Source organism: Passer domesticus, chromosome 21, assembly GCF_036417665.1.
Source record: "Passer domesticus isolate bPasDom1 chromosome 21, bPasDom1.hap1, whole genome shotgun sequence".
In the NCBI taxonomy this organism is placed as follows: Eukaryota; Metazoa; Chordata; class Aves; order Passeriformes; family Passeridae; genus Passer; species Passer domesticus.
Window position 1 is genome coordinate 8,298,020 of NC_087494.1, and position 7,535 is coordinate 8,305,554.

Consider the following 7,535-nt stretch of genomic DNA (forward strand, 5'->3'; position numbering starts at 1 on the left):
AGAGGCACCCAGGGCCCGGCTGCTGCCTCCTGCAGCTCCAAGGGCCTCCTTCCAGCCTGCCTCTGCCCAGGCTCAGGCTGCTCCGGGCTCTGCCAGGCCTCTGCTGGGGCTGCACCCCGGCCAAGGCCGGGCCCGCTCTCACCTCACAGGCGCTGCCAGCTCTGCACCAGAGGAGACCTTTCAGAGCCCCCTCTCTGATCCTTCTGCTTTCTCACTTGAGCAAGGCTCTCCTTCTGCCAAAGAGATTGCACTTGGGGATACAAATCTAAGTGGCAGGAACTTGAATGCTCCTGAGTCACAGCAGAGAGCGTGCATCCGCATAGAGTATTTGGGCTGCCCCATTCCTCCATTGTATTTCCCTGCAAACGCCATTGCCCTTTCTACCTCAAATAGAGGTACCACAGCAGACCAAAACCAGACAAGTGGGTCATATTCCAAAAGCAGCATGGTCTGGAGAGGATAAATGAAGAAGAGCATTCCCCAATTTGACACCATGCCAAAGACACTGTGGGGGTGACTTCCTCCTTTAACAAACAACAGACAATTTACAAGGAATTCATGAGCTTATTCACAGAGTAAGAAGGAAGGAAATTACAAGGAGAGTTTTGGTTTTAAAAATTTTATTAATTTCAAATCCTACTCAGCAGACCTATTAGACAATCATACCCTAACCCCCTAAGATTAGTTGTAACCCTAATGCTAATGCTAACCCTAACACTAACCCTAAACCTAAAGCTAGTCATAACACTAACTCTAACTGTAACCCTAGTCCTAAACCTACTCCTAAACCTAGTCCTAAGCCTAAGCCTAAGCCTAAACCTAAGCCTAAGCCTAAGCCTAAATCTAAGCCTAAGCCTAAGGCTAAACCTAAGCCTAAGCCTAAACCTAAGCCTAAACCAAGCCTAAATCTAACCAAGCCCTAACCCTTAACCTTGTCCTAACCTACAATCCTGCTCTAAGCTGGTTGAGAAACAAGTGGTGCTGATGTGATTTTCACTTTCTTGTCTCCTTCCTCTTCTTCAAGGAAACAATCAGTGGCACCAGGCTGGATGCAGGCTCAGCAGATGTTATAAATGGATGCTGCACAAAGGAAAAAAGAAAATCAAGAGAAGTCAATGAACCATGACTTTCCAAACTCAGTGCTTCACAGGATTCACAGGGCTCCTAGAAAGATCCAGAAAGATGGACCATCTGCACCTCAATCATCATGTGCAAGACCTTGCCATCACAGACAAACCTGGCCCAGAATCCCACTCATCCTTTTATGAAGGTGTTTTCATCTTGCTGGGATTTTTGCACTGACAGTGCTCTAGAAATGGTGCTTTCAGTCCTTGGAGTTTCTTCTTTTCAGGAAACTCCAAAGCCTCACATTGGTCCTTGTCTTTGAACAACAGGCACTGGGCTGATTCCCACAGGGAGACAGAGCAGTGTCTACCTTTCCATGCCCTGCCCCTCCTGTGCTGGATGGCACCTTCCTTCCCAGCAGGGACAGCCCAGTGGCACTGGCTGCTGCACTTCCCTCTCTGCCACACGAGCTGGCAGTAACCCTGGGGCAGTTCCTGTCTGTTTGAGCGTGCCAGGCAGCAGATGGGGCTGGGACAAGTCCCTCTCAGCTCTCCCTGTTTGCGTGCCAGAAACCTCGAAGGGTGGGCTGTGGGCACAAACCAGGGCCCCTCAGAGGCTCACAGTGAGCCCCCCGCAGCCCCTCCTGCCCACAGCCAAATCACTGACCACTCAGCCAGGCCTGGCTTCCTTGGGTTCCTGCACCACCTTTTCATGTCTCTGTACCCTGCATTGCTCTACTTCAATTCTTTTGCCATTGGATAAAATGGGGCACACCACCAAATTGCAGAACAGGGCAACAGAAAACAGTCAGAGGACAGAGCACCTCTCCTTTCAGGAAAAACAGAGAGAGGTGGAGTTATTCAGTTGTGTGAAGAACAGGCCCAAGGAGATTTTATAGCCATTTTCCAAAATTCAGGGTGGCTTTGAAGAAAGTGGGGGACACCTTTTTTGAACAGGGCCAGTTACAACAGAATGTGGGGAAATATTTCTAAACACAAAGGGGATGCAATCAGAGTAGGTCTTAGGTAGAACTTGTTTACTTAGAACATTCTGCCACACTGGCACAGGGGTCCCCAAGAGCTTGTAGGTGCCTCATCCCTGGAACCATTCCAGGTCAGGTGGAAAATGGCTCTGAGCAATCTGATCTCTTTAAAGATGTCCCTGCTCATTGCAGGACACTTGCACCAGATGACCTTTACAGGGCCCTGCCAGCCCAACCCACTCTAGGATTTCTCACTGTTTCCATTTGAAGAGCACCATGAGTGGAGATGAGGAGGAAGGGGGCTCATCTGATGCCTTGGACTTCCATGGAGGAGGAGCCCATCCTTCACACCTTGTTTCACCTGCAGCCCCTTTTCATTTTACCTGCAGGAGCTCCTTGGCAGACCAGCGCCGCGCCTCGTCTGCCTGCAGGCAGCAGCTCAGGAAGTCACACAGGCAAGGTGAAAACATCTTGGGCTCCTGCAGCTTTAGTTTCCCTCCTGTGCCTATCAGGATTTGAGGCTGGGGAAAAAGGAAACAGGGAGGTTCCACCTGCTGCTTTGCCCATCTGTAACTGCTCTCCCTGAGCCCATTGTTTAAGCTCCACTCTGCAGTGGCAGTTTCTGCCCTGGCAGAGACCCAGAGATGACTTTCCTTCACCTACAAAAAACCCAAACCCCACAGCTTTTCCAACATCCTGCAGATCTTGCCTTGGCAGCTGATTTCAATGACAGACCTAACAAGTGGGAACTACATCAGCAAAGCACGTTTGATTCTCTGGGAATTCACACCAGCTTGATAGGCTTTTTGGAAGCGGGACTTTGCTATACTAACTCTGCTATTTCCAAGGATTAGTACAAGAAAGGCATCTCTGCAGTGCTTGTTGGTCCCTTAAGCAGAGCTGCCATAAAACAAAACTCATCAAGTTCTCTCCTTTGTTCTTGAAAACAATGGTAATTGGAAGGAAAGAAAGGAAATCCACCAGGTATTCCTCAGGTAAGGAAACAAACATTTAAATCTCAAATTCCACACAGACACATTAAGATGCCTGCAGAAATGTATTGGGATGAAAATGCCTGCTTGGGCACACAGGAAACACCTGCAGCTCGACTCTCAGCAGTCGGAAAATTTCAGCTTCCCTTATGCAGCAAAAGAAAACTTTCCATGGTCAGAAGAAGGAGAGGTGCCATCCCTATGGTCGCTCTCTGCTCATTTGGCTACTCAAGTCAATGCATTAATGGTAGGCCCATCCCAAAAAGTGCCAGGAAACAAACAGGAGGTTTTGGCAGGCTCTCCACATCACCAGGCTCTGGCTTGGTGACGTGGAGAACGTGGCTTGGGCTATGAGAAAAAACTCGGTCACTAGGTGTTTCAGCAGCACTGGAAAAGAAGCAGAAGAGACTGAGCCATTTACACCCTCATGTCCAGCCTTCCAGCACAGGGAATTAAGTTCCTCTCTAAAAATCATTGTTTTAGAAACTTTGTTGGCTTTGGGTTTCTTTTCTTCATTGCTGGAAATGTAACACCAGTTCTGAGAGGCTTGCGTTGTGGTTTTAGGGGCATCTTCACAGACAGACAAGTGGGAACAATTTGAAACCCGAAGAAAAGTGTTGCCTGAGAAGACTTGGGGAGTGTTTGCCTGTGTTAAGGCTTCAGCTGCCTGGCAGTCCCCTTACATCCATGTGCAGAAACACCCAGCTGCTCCCCAGATCTCAGTCCCTCTGGGCACACAGGCCTCAGGAAAATGATTCCAGCCTTTCTCCTGCTCAAGAGTATCTAACCTAAGCTGAGCTCCAGTTTCTTCAGTAAAGCCAAGGATGTTCTCTTCCATGCAGCTGACAGTGTTCATGGAGCTCAGCAGGTCTTCCTGATATTCCTCAGGCCAAGGAATTACAGTGGAATTTGGCCAGGCATCAGATGAACATTATCCAATGTGGTTCATGCAGAACCAAGCTCTAACGCTGACAAGCCAGAATGAGAGAGCTCATTCTGCTTTTGAAAGATGTCAGTTAGAAACATAAGACACAGACTTGGAACTACTCAAACCTCAGCTTGCAGAATCCATCAAAAATAGACCAAAATCATAATGGCAAGGGGCCTTGGGGTCTTGATAAATACACCCACCACGATAATAATAACTCTGTGCTAGTGGCAGTGAAATCAATGGTGGCCAAAGAGACTTTATTACTTTCCTCTTCAAACCAAAGGAAAATTTCCAAGCCTAAAATAGCCAATGTACTCTCCTTGATTAAAAGCAATTATGACAATTCATTCAAGTATGCAGACGTGAGCCAAACAGAAGGATCACAGGTCATGCCTGACGTTCCTTGTTCATCAGTGGAACCTGCAAACTCTGATTTTATGCTATTTATAAATGTGTCAGTTGTTGGTTTCGTAGAGCTTTTTTGGCAAAGGCATGGGTTTTATTTTCTTATGTTACAGATCCCCTCTATTGGACTTTCAAAGGCAAAATTTTAATGAAAAGTCAAAACCAAAGTTTTTAAATTGATATATATGGGAAGATCTTTTGCCGAAAATTAGCTCATGAAAAGGATGGAATGAAATCAAATTATACACTGGTGTTGCTTAGTTTTAATTGGTTCTTGTAGTGCAGATTTGCCAGCGGAACAACCAAAACCAAATGTTTGGGTGACTTTAGCCACCAGGCAGCAGGCTCAAACACCATAAGTTTGTCTAATTTGGAACCAGAAAAGCTTTTCTCTACATGTCTAGTCAGTGTGCCAGTAAAAGATTTGCCCTTGGTCAAAAAGCAATTCAGTAGTAAGCCTGGTGATATTGACAATTGGAGCAATCCTGTAGTGGATTGGAACGTTTGGACCAAAGAACTTCCCAAAGCAGGACCTGAACCCAAAGAATTTGAAATCCTTGGTCTTTTAACAATGGATTTCTGCCTTACGTTTGAAGCTAATGATTGGCAAGAAGGTGATCCTCCAAAGTGCAATGTTACTCCCCATTATTTTGCATATAGAAATTCTAGGTTTTGGTGTAATTATTCAAACAGTTGGGATGTGCTTTCCGAGGCTGACCAATATCCACGACAATTGCCAAAAGGATGTTGGTTCATTGGTGGAGATAGGGCTTGGCAGGGCATCCCATCACACCCTGAAGGTGCCCCATGTAGCACTGGAATGCTCACTGTGATAGCACCTACTGCTAAAGCAGTCATTAAGAAGAAACACAGGGGAACAAGATCTGCTCATCACTACCATGAAAACTGTAAGAGTGATTTCATGCCTTGGAATGCTGCCAAAAGGGTTTCAGCAGGTTTTTACCCCAATCAGCCAGGGCATTGAAACAATTAGATCAGGTTGGATCTTGGCTGAGTAAACAAACTAATGCCACATCCACTGCAATCAGTGATATGCTGACAGATGTTAATAGTGTTGGGCATGCTACCCTTCAAAATAGAGCTGCAGTTGATTTTCTTTCACTGGCATATGGACATGGTTGTGAGGAATGTGAAGGATTGTGTGTTGTATGAACCTGTCTGATCATTCTGAATCCATCCACAAAAACATACAAAAGCTGAAAGATTTGACAGCTCCAGTTAAAGAAGATGGTGGGTCCTGGTCACTCCAGCAGCTGGACCACACCGGAGAAGCCACTGGACACCTTGTCCTGCAGCACAACCTCCAGGGGAGCGCTGGTGCCGTCGGGCTGCGGGAGGAGCACGATGCCATCAGTGGGGCTGATGCCGTGCTGGGGGTCAGGAAGCCCTCAGCCAGCCCGGGATGCTCTGCGCCCTGCGCTGGCCCCACGCCCACTCTCCCTCGAGGCGTCCTGGCGGCTCCCACCCTGCCGGGCCTCGGGTCATCCCTGCCCAGCACAGCACCTCGCTCACTCACCAGCTCACCCCAGTGATGGACGCGGTTCCGTGGCACCCTTTTGATGGCTACCTGCAAGCCAAGTGCAGAAGTGGGCTCAGCTCGCTGTCCACCCTGCCTAGCACCATCCTCCTCCCGCCTCCTCCCCCCTGCTCCTCCTCCTCCTCCCCTTCCTCCTGCGCCCGCCGCCGGCCCCGCCGCTCACCGGGGCGCCGTCCGAGAGTCGCGTTGCTGCGAAGACGCTGCCGAATCCGCCCCGGCCCAGCAGCGAGCCCAGCCGGTACCGCTCCTTCAGGCGCTGCTGCGCCTTCCCTGCGGGCGGGACGCGGCTGTCAGCGCTCGGCCCGGGGCCAGCAACGGCCCCCGAGCGCCCCTCACCCGCCCCGGCCCGGCCATCCCCCGGCGTTCGCTCCCTGCAACGGGACAGCAGCGGCTCGGGGCCGGGGGCCGTGCTGCCGAGCGGCGGAGCTCGGGCCGGGCAAGCCGCAGCGGAGGCGGCGGGAGCGGCTGCGCCGCCTGTGTCCTCCGCGGGCCCCGGGAGGAGCCGGGGCCGGGGCCGGGCTCGGGGCCGGGCTCGGGCTCGCGCCAGGCGGAGCCAAAAGCCGGCGATGCCGCCCCAGCCCCAGGCACTGAACCCCGCCCAGCAGCGCCAGCGCCAGCACGGCCAGAGCCGGGCTGAGACACAACGGCGGCGGGACGGCCGGGGGCGGGCACGGGGCAGCCCCGCCGGGGCCGGGGGCGGGCCGGGGGCATGGCCCGGCCCGGCACGGGGAGAGGGAGGCGGGGAGAGGAGACCGGGAAAGGGAGAGTGGGAGAGATACGGGACAGCGGGGAGGGAGAGGGAGAGGAGAAGGGAATCTGAAGTTTCTTCTCTCGCTGCCGCTGCTGCTGCCGCTGCTGCCGCTGCTGCCGCTGCTGCCGCTGCTGCAACTGAAGCTCCGGGGCCGTTTGTCCCCGTGTCCGTTTGTCCGTTGCCCGCTCGCCCCCGCCCCGAGCCCCATGTTCCCCGAGGGCAGCCCCTGAGCCTGTCCAAACACGGGAACTTTGCCGAGTTCAGCTAAGAGCCAGAGTCTGGACTCCTGCACAGTGGCTCAGGAATCCCCTCGGTCCCTGCTGTGCATTGTCCCTGCTGAGGGTCAAACACTCTCAGAGCGCATTCCCTGAATGCAGAATTTGTACCTGACACAAGCACTGCACTTACCTCTCCAGCATTGCTTTCCATGAAAAACAGGGGAAGCCAAACTGTGTGTAGGTCATGGTATCTTAAAATGTCTAAAACATGCCAAGTCATGGATCTTAGCGGTGAGATCTGTTTGGAATTAATGGGATGGACAACTAGTGCAAGATGGAAAAGAGGGGGAAAAAATAAACAGAGAAAAATGTCTTGAATTGTTTCAAATTTCATTTAATTTCTTAAAAGCTCTTTCAGTTTTTCCAGAAACTTCTCCTCAGTCCTGTATGCTTTTTCCAAGAACCTTTCCTGAAGAATGAGGTGCAGCTTCTATCACAAGGTGTGCCACCAACTGCAGCTTCTCTTGGCTTTCCACACTGTGTGTGCAGCACACTTGCAGCAAAGCAGGACAAATATTTGAAGAACTTGACAGCTTGTTCTTTTCTTTTCCTTGTGGGCTGGGCAGTTGTGCC

General features: G+C 51.1%; 1 long non-coding RNA gene across 1 annotated transcript; it reads right to left on the minus strand.

The window, feature by feature from the left end:
* Positions 1-603: 603 nt before the first annotated feature.
* LOC135284842 (uncharacterized) lies at positions 604-5,944 on the minus strand. The gene is made up of 2 exons (XR_010349957.1): positions 5,913-5,944; positions 604-5,724 (listed from the first exon to the last, which is right to left on the minus strand). It is a non-coding gene; the product is annotated as an uncharacterized LOC135284842 (long non-coding RNA).
* Between the last annotated feature and the right edge of the window lie 1,591 nt (positions 5,945-7,535).